Source organism: Saccostrea cucullata, unplaced genomic scaffold, assembly GCF_032062105.1.
Source record: "Saccostrea cucullata isolate Sc308-1 unplaced genomic scaffold, CSIRO_AGI_Scuc_v1 ctg4520, whole genome shotgun sequence".
NCBI lineage: Eukaryota > Metazoa > Mollusca > Bivalvia > Ostreida > Ostreidae > Saccostrea > Saccostrea cuccullata.
The window spans coordinates 17,285-34,237 of NW_026930862.1; positions in this window are offsets into that span (position 1 = coordinate 17,285).

Sequence of the window (16,953 nt, forward strand, 5' to 3'; positions counted from 1 at the left end):
AGAATAAAAGCAAACGCCTTACAGTTAAGTTTTGTTATAATAATTGATCAACTTTAGGATTTAGTGACAATAATTGACAACTAATTATTTTCATTTCATTTCCTTTGTTGATTCAAGATATCCATTTAAACTCATTATACTGAGAAAAAAAACCTGGAAAGATAACAAACATTCATTGATTAACCTTAAAAAATGAAGAAGAAAAACAAAAATCCCGATAAAAGAATTTACAAAATGCTTGGTTCAGTCAAGAGGTTGTTGGAATCCCTGTAACATTAATTTATCTGTCAGTGGCTTAGATTTGAAAAAAATCTTCTGTATATAAAACATATAAGTATGAATTATTTCTAAAAGAGAGTATTTTAATAACATACAAGTTCCTTTTTGTATTTAAGTTCATCATTTGGATGCACTTTGGTTGATACAATGACCTTGGCAACAAAATTAATGTATCATTAAGTTACATGCTGACTGAGGTTTTTCATACTACAGTGTGTAATTGTCAGAGTCGCCCGCGTGGGGAAGTGGCAAAACGACTGCTCTAATGTTGCGATGTATGAGTGAAAAAGTCTCGAGAGGGACTTTAAATAAAAAACAAATTGTTATACCATTATTTACACACCGAACTGTTGACAGTTCCTGGAAGCGTACGCCTGGTTTGACTAGTCTGCAGGGGATGTTCACTCCTCCATGGCACCTGATCCCACCTCTGATGTTTTGGAGGTACACGTTTGCTCTGCTTCTGATTTGCATTGTTTTATTGAATTTCGAGTTAGAAAACTGTTTGTTACCTCCAAATATTTGACGTAACAGAATCCATTAATGATATCTTTTTACGTTTTCTCTAGTAAATCTGGCATAAACCATAATTTTCACAGTATCGATAGTTTTGGTGTCACTATGCGTTGTGATCAACCAGTTTAAAATTCTTATTTTCCACTGTTAAATTTCTAAATCCACCTGAACACCATACTGAATGAAAAACTAGTCTTTTGACATATCATAGATAGAATGTTCTATCGTTAAAATGATAAATTTCCTACGGACCCGAGACACAGTTAGATTATTCTAACTAGACATATCAGCCATATCTTCAAAGAGAACTTTTTTTGTAATGAAGCAATTTATAAGCCCCAATTTTTTGATCTTCTTGATAAAGACAATTCTTTTGAAAGACATGTAAAAGTACGCGGTTTTCGATGATTAGGACTTCTGTAGTTGAATTCCTTGACTGCATGAAAAAAATAAAATCAGCTTCTTCTATACTTATATTGTGAAACCCTAAGTTGCCTGATCACACTGCACTATAAGCTATCTGTTTCTGTTTAGAATTCACTTTTTATTTTAAGGAGTGAATCCACAAGAAAATGTCACTTTATGTATCTAGGTCTCTCTTGTAATGGAGTGTTTTTCGTTGACAGAAAAAATTCCATAAAGTTCTGTAAAATTTAAATGTTTGAGTGTAGCATAAGGATCACAAGAAAACTGTGGGTTTGGTGTTAATTGTATAATTTTTTTTAATGATTTTGAAAAATATCATTTTTGAATTTTTCATATCCAAACAGGATTGGATGGAAATATATATTATCACATCAAATGTCAATACAAGGGTATTGAGTGGCCATGTTAACATCAAATGTCATATCTTAATGGTATTGGGTGAAAATCATACAATGTTGTGTTCCAAAATATCAATCGAAACATGACATCAGCCTCAGACAATATAAGTTACTTTCGTAAAAGTTTTGCTAAGCCTATTACAACCTTTTAAATAGATACTTAAAGTACAAGGGTAGACTTAGCTAAAACAAACAGAGGATATCAGCAGCTACTAAGCTAGCAGAAGCTAGCAACCAATAAGAATTAATAATTCAAAAATTGAGATTCACTGTATTGATAAAGTCGAATGATTTCTGACGTTTTCCATACTAATTGTTATACTATTATTTACAAATTAATATTCTACGGATCATTTTTTCTTCCACGATCATTAAAAGAAGCACATGAGGGTCTACAGGGGGTGCTTTCTTTAAATAGTGTCTTTTTTCTTTGTAACACGGATAACGTAACATATAAATACATGTGTAAGAAATAAAGTATCATATTTGGGAGTTTCATTGAGACATGACATAAAGTTAGTACTTGATCAGATCTACTATAAAGATTTTCGGACATCAAAGGATTTGATCACCTGAGAGACTTCATGTCATATCCCACTGAAAGTCTATCATGGTATCTTATTTCTTAAATAAACATTAAATGGGAAGTTTCATAATCATTTCTTTGTTTTGAAGGGCTTGAGGTGATGAAAAATCTCAATAGATTTAATTTCCCATTGATTGATGAAATGGGGGTGCATGCTCCACTACCCTTGTTTTAGAGTTGTGCACTTTCACTTAGTGAGAGGCACTGGTTCCTACAGAAGAGAACCATATTCCGATCTGATATTCGAACCCTTGTTCCTAGGATCACGTAAACGCTGGCAGTTGGAAAAAATACATGTAGCGACTCCAAAACGAAGGAGACCCACGCTCTAAAGCAACCTTGTATCAAGTTGCAATAATAAATCAATCTATATTTATTACACTAGCACGTTATCTCGCTTTTTTCCAATGAAATACCGGGTATATCTGTAACCGTTATGTCTAAAGTGTTATAAGATTTCAAAAATACTCGAAAAGGTAGTATCAACAAGACTCAAGCATCGTGGAAGTGAACAATCTACAAGAACCACTGCAGTCAGCATATCGAGCATGCCACTCTACAGAGACGGCACTCCTCCGAGTCCATCATGACATTGTATCAGCGCTTGATAAAAATTCCTGTATGGCCTTAGTGATGCTAGACTTGTCTGCTGTGATGTGATCGACCATACCATCTTTCTCAGACGTCTCAGGTTCTCTTTTGGGATTTCTGGGGCAGCTTCTGGGATGGATCGAATCCTACTTGACTCAGCGCACACAAAGAGTAGTCATTGGTGGGAGTGCTTCCGAAGATCTTGTTTTGCGGTTCGGAGTACCACAAGGCTCAGTGCTTGGACCAGTCTTGTATTGCCTTTTCTCGAAACCTATCGGTAAAATTTGTCGTGATCATGGCATGCTGTTCCACTGTTATGCAGATGACACACAAATATACCTTGTTATAAAACCGAACGAAACATGGCCAGACTTAAAAAGTCGACTATAACTTGTTTAGCTAACGAGAGAAGCTGGATGTGCGCAAATCTACTAATATTGTTTATTGTTTTTACACTAAAGAGTCAGTTTCAAAGATCTTTTACACACAAACTTGATGTTATGGTTCTGTCATCTGTGAATCAGATTGTGTGAAGAATTTAGGGGCGTGTTTCAACAAATCACTTACCACGGAGAATCGGATTAGCGCAGTGTCCAAATCCTCTTTTTACCACCTACGAAATATTAATCGAATTCGTCCATTCATAACAGAAGATTCTTGGAAGACTCTAGTTGTCGCTCTAGTTACATCAAGACTTGATTATGGAAATGCTCTACTCTATGAAATTACAGAGACAAATATATCACGGCTACAGAGAGTACAAAATACGGTAGCAAGGATTGTCACCCGAACTAAGAAGCATGATCATATCTCCGAAGTCCTGATATCTCTTCACTGGCTACCAGTTAAATTTAGAACATATTATAAGATCCTTTTATACACTTTCAAAGTACTCCAGGGGACATCACCATCATACCTAAAGGAACTCACAAGAAACATATTGACGCAAGCGTCAAAAATCGGCCGCAAACCAATTAATTCTTCCTTTGATAAAGTAATTCGAAACTGAAATTTGCGTGATCTGTTTTTTAAATTTCTTATATTTATCTGTTGAAATATCCTCGTGACATGAAATACTTGCATGCAACATTGCCGATTTTTCTTCATGCATAATGCATGTACAATATTATACGTATAAGCAAACTGTCCATAGACCTCTGCGTCTCTGCACGCAGTTTTGTACAAACGAACTCTGGTGGAAGTTTGATGTTTAAGTAATTATTACATAAAAGTACAAAACTAAAGTTTAAACTTAGCTATAGTTTAATTTTAATTTAAACGGAACAAATATGAAATATGTGGGACTTTCTTAGAGGATGTTAACAACCCCCCAAATCCATCTAGATCCACCACTACATTTCTTCTCTTTCAGTCTCTTTGTTTTGGTGTTGAAATGTGGCGGTAAAATGCTTGGCACATTGTAAAAACGCGCTTTATCCTAGTCTCATGGACAAAATTGTCGTACGATTCTGTGCTTTTAAGAAATCAATATTTCATCAAATTTTTGAAAAATGTCCATAGGAAATGTATGAATAAGCATTTTGAAATAAGTACAACAAATCCTGTCTAGGCTGTTCAAAAAGAGATAATAAAATTGTTGATATGCAACGTGGTCTTTGTTTTAGACTAAACCTGCATAAGATACTTCGTGCTAATTTTCTCCGCACTTCAGTGATGTCAGAGTTTGTCAATCAGGATTGGATGAAATATTTACCCAATTATTTATAAAAATTTTATTTTATGATTATTGTGCTCTTGTTAAACATTTAAAATATCTTTGTTTAATATTCTATTATATGAATGTTATTAAATATTTTTATTCAAATTGTTCTAACTCCGCAGAAACGCACGGCGACTTAAAACTTTCATATCAATTAACCGACCGCCTCCTGGCGGCCGGTAATAACAGTCTATAAACCGTCAAGGACTCTACGTCGTATGACTCCAAACAACTTGTGAAACCTCGTGTTTGCACGGAGACATACGAAACGCGTCGATTTGACCATGCAGCAGCAACTTTGTGGAATGGTTTACCGGATGCTCTCCGGTTTCAGACGTCACTTTTAGCTTTTAGCTTTTAAACAGGATCTTACGACTCTTTTTAAGATAGCATACGACGTGTATTTTTTTTATTCTGAACAAGTTATCGAGTTTTATTATCCTCAGACTATCTATTTGAGCATAACTTGTATTGTGTGAAATTTTTAAGTTGATCTTAGTCCAGCAGCTTATAATTTTAGCTTACTCTTATGTTAGTAATGATCTAACATATTAGTTATTTGATTTTAGGTTTTATGTTTTTATGATTATTATGTTGTATTTAATTACTTGTATATCTGAAACACTGTAAGTTCAGCGCCTTAGAGTACTTTATTTTCAATAGGGCGCTATACACATGTTTTTATTATTATTTTTTTTATTATTATTATATATTTTGAATGTGGTTTCAAAACACATTTATTTTATTTTATTTGAGCCACTTTAAATTGTTAAAAATGGTACAAAAATGTACAATAGTCTGCAAATACATATCAAATTATTTTCGTAGATGTTATACATGGAAATACTAGTATTGTCTAAGTCAATTTACACTGTACAAAGATACAAATAGGTTAAATTGCTACTTGGAATCCTTCTTTCTTTTCTCATAAAAATCATGCTTTTGTGCACTATTTACCGTAAGTGAATGAATGAATTTATTCAATGGAATAAATGAAATAAAATAGTCTTTGTTGTAACTAGTGCGAATCGTAACGGGGACCGTTACAGATGTTCCCCAAACGCTCCCCAACTCCCTTTTGGTGTCATATTCCCTGTAAGCTTCATTAAATAAGACAAACTCTATGCATCTGAGATTTTAACAACATTTACAAAGAAGTGTACAAAAATCATTTAAACTTTAGCATTGCATGCGTGCACATGTGAATGCATTTGCATCATGACCATATCATCTTGTCTTCACAATCTATATTTTTAATACACTGAATATTAAAGTATTTAATCCAAAATTATTTAAAAAATACGCTCATTCAAGTGTATGTTTGATTTTACTCATTTCACGTGCACGCACGTGCATACCTGAGCATGGTGACCATACCTTCTTGTAGAAGTCCATTACATCTATCTATGTTCTAAATTCCACCCCGTTTGGGTGAAAACTAAGGGAGTTATAGCTGTTTAAAGTTTCAGCCAATCAGATTGCAGCACATGTACACGCAGGTGTATGCATGTGCATGGTGACCATACCTACTTGTAGAAGTCCATTATATCTATCTATATTCCAAATCCCATCCTGTTTGGTTGAAAACCAAGGGAGTTATAGCTGTTTAAAGTTTCAGCCAATCAGATTGCAGCGCACGTGCATGCACGTGTTTTCATGATAATTGCTTTATTTCATGTTGTAGGATATCCTAATGCATGGCTATGTTCAAAATTTCAAAGGATTTCGTCAAAAAACAAGAAAGATATTGAGACTTTAGTTGCAGCCAATCAGAGCGAAGTGCACGTGCATGCGCGTGAGATCTTGCTATTTTCACCATGTCGTCATGTCTATACTACTAATATATCCTCACATTATGAGTTTCAAAGCATTTCATCTAAAAAAAGAAAAGTTGTGGCTATATCTATTATATTGGTCATTTCACGTGTTGCCCGTGCACGCTCTTGCAAGCACGTGCGCGCAAAATGACCTTGATTCCGCAAATCTACATAACATGTCTACTAACCCTAAAAAGGTTTTACCTACATCGGACGAACAGTTTACAAGATCATTCCCGGACAAAAAAGTTCCAGGAAGAAGAAGAAGAAAAATAATAATAATAATAACTAGAAACGATCTCGTTGCGAGCAACGAGAGGTCTTCCGTCCGATTCTGAAATAAAAAAAAACGAAAAATCTAGCTGAAAAAGTCGTAAAAAAATATCGGTCACACGGGGGATCGAACCCGGGTCGCCTGAACTGAAAATCCAACGCGCTAACCATTACGCCATCGGGAAACCGCTTCAAATTTTTAAATGAAATTTCCGAATTATTGGTGTCTTGTAATTCTAAAACAAATTACACATTTCGCATTCATTTAAGAGTCTCTGTTAACCCAATAAAAATCAAAGAAAAGTAATGAAAAACAAAAAAGTTGAAAATTTTGATTTTTTTTAACTCGCTTCCGGTAGCGACCGGAAGTACTGACGACACACAGAATGGACATTCCGCATATCTAGAAGTCATGCCCTATGTTCTCCAACAAGTCTCCAGTTCATATCTTTAGTAGTTCTTTTTTTCTTTAACTGACAAAATTTCATTTTAAAATCAGGAAAATGGCTATAACTTGGCACCAAAAGCGAGTTGTTCCAAAACTCTTCCAAAATTAACAATGGTATATTAGAGCGCATCATCCCTGAAAGTTTGATGAAAAACCGATGAATAGTTCTCGAGATATCGCGTGCACAAAATTTGTCTAAAAAATAAGAATAATAACTAGAAACTCTTGTTGCTACAGCAACAAAAACGGTCTTCCGTTCTCCTCTATTTATCTGTATGAATGAACTTTTATCTATGTTAAAAAGGGCATATCAATATTCAAAATGATACAGGAAACAAACGATTGCCGGAGGTGTAACTTATCAAGATTCTCAACGTTACTTTAGACAATTAGAGTCTAAATAACATTTACAAAAAATATTTTCAACGTTTTTTTTATCACTTCCTGTGACGACTGGAACGGTAGACGGCTGAACGACCTCACTGCACAATAACATATCCAGAAATATCTGTTGCCCAATCTTCCTGGTTTTGTACTCATATAAGTTTAGTGTCTTGATCTGTTACAGTTTAAGATATTTCGTAATGTTAACATCTCATTTTGAGGACAAGAAATCACGTGACCAGAAGTGATGTTTTAAAAAAAGATATTTAAGGTTACTCTAGACATTTCAGTCTGAATGACATGTCCTAAGATCATTTCATATACTCTTTTTATAAAAGACATTTATGGGATAGTAAGAAACTTAATTTATGCGGTTTTTCTCTCATAACCGGAAGTCGTTGTTTTTGTTTCCAATGGGACTGACATATTTCGAAACTACTAGTAAGATGCTATAAGGTAATAATAAGAAAGATTCCATAAAGAAAAGTTTAAAATTTTGATTTATTTGATCACTTCCTGTGACAAACGGAAGTGACGGCGGACGATCTTAAACTCAAAAGATTTGTCTACTCAACAAGGTCTTCCATCCCTATTAGTTTGGTGTCTTAATCTCTTATCATTAACGAGATCTAGCAATGATAACTTCTGATTTTGAGGACAGGAAGTCACGCGACCGGAAGTGAATTTCATAAGATATTTGAGACCAATGTTGACATTTGCAATCTGAATAACATATCCAAAAATCATTACAAATACTTTAATTATAAAAATATTTATGGGAAAGAAAAATACTCAAATTATGTAGATTTTTCTCTTTAAACCGGAAGTTGACATTTTTGTTTCCGTTGGGACTGATACATTTTGAAACTACAAATAAGATGTTATAATGTGATGCAAAAAAAGTTTCAAAAAAGAAAATTTGAAATTTTCGATTTCTTTGATCACTTCCTGTGACGACCGGAAGTGACGGCGGACAATCTTATTCCAACGGGTTTTGCCTACTCATCACGATATATCACTTGATTAAGTTTGGTGTCTTAATCTCTTACCATTTACGATATCTAGCTACGATAACTTTTCATTTTTAGGACAGGAAATCAAGCGGCCGGAAGTGAATTTTACAAAGATATTTCAAGTTACTGTAGTCATTTGCAGTCTGAATAACATATCCGAAAATCATTACAAATACTTTAACTATAAAAAACATTTATGGGAAAGAAAAATACTGAAAATATGCAGTTTTTCTCTTATAACCGGGACTGACATATTTCGAAACTACAGATAAGGTGCTATAATGTGATGCAAAAAGTTTCAAAAAAGAAAAAGTTCAAATTTTCGATTTCATTGATCACTTCCTGTGACGACCGGAAGTGACGGCGGACAATCTTAACCCAATTGGATTTGCCTACTTATCAAGATCTATTCATCCATATAAGTTTGGTATCTTAATCTCTTACAGTTTCTGAGATATGACTCGGACAAAATATTTTTGAAAAAAGCAGAAATCGGACATATCTGACGACCGGAAGTGAATTTTGAAAACCTGAAAACGTCAGTTGTAAGATATTTTCGCTGTCTATCATCTCTGAAAATTTCATGAGAATCCGTCCAGCCATCTCTGAGAAATCGCGAAAAAAGAAAAAGGGAAAAAAAAAAAATAATAAGAACTAGAACGATCTCGTTGCGAGCAACGAGAGGTCTTCCGTCCCATTCTGAAATAAACTGCAAAAAATCTAGCAGAAAAAGTGATAAAAAAAAAGTGGGACATTCGGGGGAGCGAACCCGGGTCGCTCGCGTGACAATCCAACGCGTTAACCATTCGGCCATTGAAATCACCGCTTCAAATTTTTAAATGCAAATATCTCGAGATTGGTTTTTTCGATTCTAAAACAAATTACATATAACGCATTTGCAAATGAGTCTCTATTTAAATTATTAACATCACAAAAAAATATTAAATAACAAAAAAGTTGGAAAATTGCATTTTTTAAATACCCTTCCGGTAAAAACCGGAAGTACTGACGACGCACAAAAAGACGATTCCGCAAACCACAAAGTCATGATCTATCATCTCCAATTAGTCTCCAGTTTATATACTCAGCCATTTTCGATAAAAAGGGGCGACAAAATTGCATTTTAAAATCAGGAAATTGGCCATAACTTGGAACCGGAATCGTATTTTCCAAATCTTCCTTAAAAAGTAACAACTTCATATTATAACACATATTCTGTGAAAGTTTCGTTAAAAACCGCTGAATAGTTCTCGAGAAATCGCCTGCACAAAATTTTGTCAAAAAAAGAATATAATAATAAGAATAACTAGAAACGACTCGTTGCAAGCAACGAGAGGTCTTCCGTCCGATTCCAAAGAAAAAAACGTAACGTCGACTGAATAAGTAAATAAAAATTGCAGACAAGGGGGATTGAATCCAAGTCGTCAGAATGAAAATCCAACGCGCTAAATACTACGTTATTGGAACCTCCTCTCTAAATCTAATTGTATATACATCAGCGCTTCTGTCTAAGTATATTGAAAGGCCGGTCACTATTCAAAACGTCTTGCCAAACGCCACAAGGTAATCTTCGCGCCTTTTCTTTGGAATGTTCTATAAAAAAAAGTGCGTTAGCATCAATGAAATAAAGAAAAACGTTCTTATAGCCTAAATTTTGAGGTTTAGAATGTATATTTAACACATTTCACAAAATCCATATTGTATATAAGCAAGTTACACAAAATCAGTGAAACGGCTATGAATTTTAAACTTTTTTTATTTCCTGCTTATCCCCAAAGTGAACTATCGCGATTAGTTAAGCTTTTATGAGAAAGTTGAAATGTTTCGCCGAAAAACATGGCTCGCCCTATGACTGTCAAGGAATCGATTCCATTTACGCTCAGTAACTTGAATCAGATCTTTGAGACAAGAATGCTAATATAAACTCCATTCAGCGATCTTTAAAAAAATGTTTTTCTTATTTTTGTCTTTTCTATAAGTTTCATATGACTCAAATGTGCATGGTCAAAACAGTCGTTAAGTTTTATGATTACAATTCATCGATATTCTTAGTTGAGAAAGTAATACTTATAAATCTGATTTAAGATCTGTTTTTCCGTTGTGCGCAAAAGATATTAGCTATCGAATGACCATAGCACATTTGTCTCACAATTTATATACTTTGTGAACCAGTCAAAACCAATTATAGAAGACGTTAGTTCGACACAGAATTAACGTAATTACGCTGACAATCCAAGTATTCTTTTACATTTCATTTATCCTTTTGTTATTTTCGTTAAAGCAAACGCTCGGCTGACTCTGTAAACCCCTATTGCGAAATGTCGGCGTTGACAGAGACAGCCGCCATTTTGGACCCGCTTCAGATATTTGAATGCTAATATCTAGAGTATAGATTTACCAATATTCAAACAAATTAGATAGTAAGCATTATAGAAAGGGTTTCTATTAACATACCAAAAATAAATGAAAAATATTGAAAAACAAAAAAAGTTAAAAAATACACTTTTTTTCAATGTACACCTCGTAACGACCGGAAGTAATGACGACGCATGAAAATGCGATTCTGCAAACCACAAAGTCATGATCTATCATCTCCAATAAGTCTCCAGTTCATATCCTCAACCATAATCGATAAAAGTGCGCGACAAAATCGCATTTTAAAATCAGGAAATTGTCCATAATTTGGCACAGGAAGCGAATTTTCCAAATTTCTCTTCGGATGTAACAACTTCATATAATGACACATATTTTGTGAAAGTTTCATGAAAAACCGCCGAATAGTTTTCGAGAAATCGCCTGCACAAAATTTTTCTTGAATAAGAATAAGAATTATATATCGATCGTTGCGAGCAACGAGAGGTCTATCCTCCCATTCTGAAATAAAATGCACAAAATTAGCAGAAAAAGTGATAAAAAAAAGAAAGACATTGAGACTTTAGTCGCTCAGCGTGACAATCCAACGCGTTAACCACGTGCATGCGCGTGAGATTTTTTGCAAATATTTTGACCATGTCTTTTTCGATTCTCAAACAAATTACATATAACGCATTCGCATAATGAGTCTCTATTTAAATTATTAAAATCACAAAAAAATTTGAATAACAAAAAAGTCGGAAAATTGCATTTTTAAAACACCCCTCCGGCAAACCGGAAGTACTGACGACACAAAATTGCATGTTGCAAACCACAAAGTCATGATCTATCATTTATAATTATGTCTATATATTCATATATCAGCCATTTTCGAAAAATGCGACAAAATTGCAATTTAAAATCAGGAAATTGGCCATTTCACTTTGAACGTGCGCGCTTTTCCAAATTTTCCTTCAAAAGTAACAACTTCATTCCGCAAATTATAACACACTATTCTGTGAAAGTTTCGTTGAAAACCGCTGAATAGTTTTCGAGAAATCGCCTGTACAAAATTTTGTCAAAAAAAAGAATAATAAGAATAATGACTAGATGCGTTCTTGTTGCTGGTGCAACAAGCAGGTCTTCCGACCGACTTCTCTTTTGCAATCTAGTCTGTGAACTTATGAAATAGATTCTTTTTTTTTTGGGAACCATTTACAGATGTTTCTCAACACGCTCCCCATTGTTCCAGGTATTTCACAAAATATCTCCAAATATAGCTTTTAAAAAGGCAAAATTTTCCACACATGTTATAAAAGAAAAAGTAATTTGCAACCAAAAGATTCAAAAAGAAAGAAAAACATTGCACGCATGCGGCATTTGAATGCATGACAGTAATGACCAAATATCATCTTTGCAATAAACGCACGCATGAAAAAAATGAATATATATATAATATATGAAGATATATAAAGCATTTAATCCAAAAAAATCTTGAAAAACAAAAAAGTTGAAAAATTAGACTTTTTAATGCACTTCCGTTTGCGACCAGAAGTAAGAATGACAAAAAATGAAGGACCATTCCCTGTTGTCTGATGCTCTTTCATGTCCATGAGTTTCAATGTCATATCTTTAGCCGTTGTGAAAAACTGGGGTACAAAAATCCATTTAAAAAATCAAATTTCAGCGCAAAAATCGCGTGATTTGATGAAAAATTTTATAAATGAAAAACACGTCTGGAGATATTAATGTGATGCATCTTTCCTGTAAAAATCTTTTAAATTTCACAGCATATCGCCATAACTAAAAAAAGAATAATAATAATAACTAGATGCGTTCTTGTTTCAGCCAATCAGAGCAAGTCGCACGTTCGATTCCCTTTTGCAAGCTATGCTGTGTCAAACCCATGGAATAGATTTCATTATGTATTTTTTTCGTTATGTTCTAAATTACATGCTGTTTGGTTGAAAAACAGAGGTGATTGTTCCAGGTATTTCACAAAATATTTAAATATAGCTTTTAAAAATTGACAAAATCTTCCACACATGTTATAAAAGAGTGAAAAGTTATTTGCATACTGATAAAAGACAAAAACAAAGAAAAAATTTTAAATTTCAAAGCGGGACTCGTCAAAAAACAGTAAGACAAAGTTTGGTTCGATCATATCTTTGTTAAAGCACCATGAAAAAAATGAAAACATATAGCGATATCTTTGAATACGCTCTATTAACCCTGTAGATTCGACAGGTCATATTGAAAAACAAAAAAGTTAAAATATCTTTATATAATCACTTCCGTTTGCACCGGAAGTAGGAACGACAAAAAATAAAACGTTCGGCATATCTATGTGTAAATATATCAGTCCATGATTTCAATATCATAGCTTCAGCCGTTTTCAGAAAAGTGCGTGTACAAAATCCATTTAAAAAATACAAATTTCCCGCAAATCGCGAATACAAATTTTGAAACCCTAAAAAGGTTGGAGATATTAATCTGGGTATCTTTCCTGTAAAAATCTTTGAAATCCGTACAGACACAGCTGAGATATCGCCAAACTAAGAAGAAAAAAGAATAATAATAATAATAATAATAATAATAATAGGAAACCGACGGAAAACAATAAGGTCTTCCGAAGGAACATAAGAATAACTAGAAAGTCTGCTATTGCAAGCAATAGCATATGTCGCCCCGTATTGGACAAGACTTTCATTTTTATCATCACTAAAACAATGGTCCATTAGCTAAGCTTTGACAACCATCCAGTCGTATGATCAGTTCTTTCCGTTAGAAACGGAAGACCTTAATTGGGTACATCCCACTCATTATTTTTAGAATCTGTAGGAGAAGAAAGTAGTGCAGGAAAAAAATTACAAGTCCAAAATTGCAGACTTGCATACAAGAAATTGGGCAGATGTACTGAACTGAGCCTCATACTTGTTAATTGGCAGTATCTTTCCTACCAAAAAAGCTTGGCAAATATTATTTATCAAGAAGATCAGCCGAATTATTTTGTGTATTAAAACGCCAGTGATAAATCAGAAAATACCCTACTTTCACTTTAATTTCTGGAGGTTCTGCCGGAAAACGAATCTGACATGCCACCTTCAATTCGAGCATTTCTGCACTGTACAGGTCTGATGTTTCTTATGATATGATAAATCATGTGTAAACTTTCTCAGTTTAGCGGAATCATGAACATTTTCGGCGAGATGAATGTTTTGTTTACAGTAGTGATCAAGGCTTAGCGCACCTGTATAGGAGCGGATCCAAAGATTTATGAATGAATAAAAACTATGGAAATAACGTACCAATTTTCTAATTTATTCTTGCACTATTTAATGAAATTAATAATATACGAGTAATAGATATACAAAAAACGCGAAATGCTAATAAATGAAGTTGACAATCGTTATTTTTTATATAGAAAAAACAAAATAATTATAAAATCTAGAGACAAGACAGAAGAAGAATGACTGTTGGCAAACTATCAAATCACTTCAGGAGAACTGAATTTTATGAATGAAACTTTTAAAACGTTACCTGTAAATTGTATATGTTATATCTGTGTATTCTACCTGGCAGTGCGCTTCAAAAGGGGGGGGGGGTTGTCTTGAACATAGTACCTTACGTTTGAACGGTAAGGGCTAGGGCTTTCGTATTTCAAATATGTAATCCTTGTGAAAAGAACTTTTATTGGACACCAAGAACTTTGACCCTTTGACCTAGACCTTGGAGAACACATGTGTACATCTGAATCTTTTTTTCTGTTTCGTTTCTATGGCAACTGTGAGCGACTCATTACAATTTTTTTAAAAGTAGAAATCACTTTGACACATTGCAAGGAATAAACACTGAAAGTTTCAAAACGATTGCCTGCGTAGTTATTGAGAAAATCGAAATTAAAGAATTTTAACTTTCACCTGGTTTCCATGGCAATAATCGATTATTTGAAAATTTTAAATGCGAGTTGCATAACTACAGATACTAATCATTAAAATAAGAAAAGTTTCATGACGAACGTTTAAGGGACCAGAGAGAACACTCTCGGACAAAATTTGTCGCTTTTTACAGGTTTCCATGGCAACGGTAGACATATTGGAACTGAACAACCTCACTGCACAACTACAACCAGTGATCGTCCTTTGAGGAAAGTTTCAGGAAGATTGTCCCAGCCATCTCCGAGAAACAGCCTGGATAAAAAAAACATGCGTACAATATCAATATGTCGTCCCCGACTTCGTTCGGGGCGACATAATAACTCCTGAATTTTTCCCATCAATAACTCCTGAATTTTCCCCTTCAATTCGAGCATTTCTGCACTGTACAGGTCTGATGTTTCTTATGATATGATAAATCATGTGTAAACTTTCTCAGTTTAGCGGAATCATGAACATTTTCGGCGAGATGAATGTTTTGTTTACAGTAGTGATCAAGGCTTAGCGCACCTGTATAGGAGCGGATCCAAAGATTTATGAATGAATAAAAACTATGGAAATAACGTACCAATTTTCTAATTTATTCTTGCACTATTTAATGAAATTAATAATATACGAGTAATAGATATACCAAACAACGCGAAATGCTAATAAATGAAGTTGACAATCGTTATTTTTTATATAGAAAAAACAAAATAATTATAAAATCTAGAGACAAGACAGAAGAAGAATGACTGTTGGCAAACTATCAAATCACTTCAGGAGAACTGAATTTTATGAATGAAACTTTTAAAACGTTACCTGTAAATTGTATATGTTATATCTGTGTATTCTACCTGGCAGTGCGCTTCAAAAAGGGGGGGGGTTGTCTTGAACATAGTACCTTACGTTTGAACGGTAAGGGCTAGGGCTTTCGTATTTCAAATATGTAATCCTTGTGAAAAGAACTTTTATTGGACACCAAGAACTTTGACCCTTTGACCTAGACCTTGGAGAACACATGTGTACATCTGAATCTTTTTTTCTGTTTCGTTTCTATGGCAACTGTGAGCGACTCATTACAATTTTTTTAAAAGTAGAAATCACTTTGACACATTGCAAGGAATAAACACTGAAAGTTTCAAAACGATTGCCTGCGTAGTTATTGAGAAAATCGAAATTAAAGAATTTTAACTTTCACCTGGTTTCCATGGCAATAATCGATTATTTGAAAATTTTAAATGCGAGTTGCATAACTACAGATACTAATCATTAAAATAAGAAAAGTTTCATGACGAACGTTTAAGGGACCAGAGAGAACACTCTCGGACAAAATTTGTCGCTTTTTACAGGTTTCCATGGCAACGGTAGACATATTGGAACTGAACAACCTCACTGCACAACTACAACCAGTGATCGTCCTTTGAGGAAAGTTTCAGGAAGATTGTCCCAGCCATCTCCGAGAAACAGCCTGGATAAAAAAAACATGCGTACAATATCAATATGTCGTCCCCGACTTCGTTCGGGGCGACATAATAACTCCTGAATTTTTCCCATCAATAACTCCTGAATTTTCCCCTTCAATTCGAGCATTTCTGCACTGTACAGGTCTGATGTTTCTTATGAGATGATAAATCATGTGTAAACTTTCTCAGTTTAGCGGAATCATGAACATTTTCGGCGAGATGAATGTTTTGTTTACAGTAGTGATCAAGGCTTAGCGCACCTGTATAGGAGCGGATCCAAAGATTTATGAATGAATAAAAACTATGGAAATAACGTACCAATTTTCTAATTTATTCTTGCACTATTTAATGAAATTAATAATATACAAGTAATAGATATACCAAAAAACGCGAAATGCTAATAAATGAAGTTGACAATCGTTATTTTTTATATAGAAAAAACAAAATAATTATAAAATCTAGAGACAAGACAGAAGAAGAATGACTGTTGGCAAACTATCAAATCACATCAGGAGAACTGAATTTTATGAATGAAACTTTTAAAACGTTACCTGTAAATTGTATATGTTATATCTGTGTATTCTACCTGGCAGTGCGCTTCAAAAGGGGGGGGGGGGGTTGTCTTGAACATAGTACCTTACGTTTGAACGGTAAGGGCTAGGGCTTTCGTATTTCAAATATGTAATCCTTGTGAAAAGAACTTTTATTGGACACCAAGAACTTTGACCCTTTGACCTAGACCTTGGAGAACACATGTGTACATCTGAATC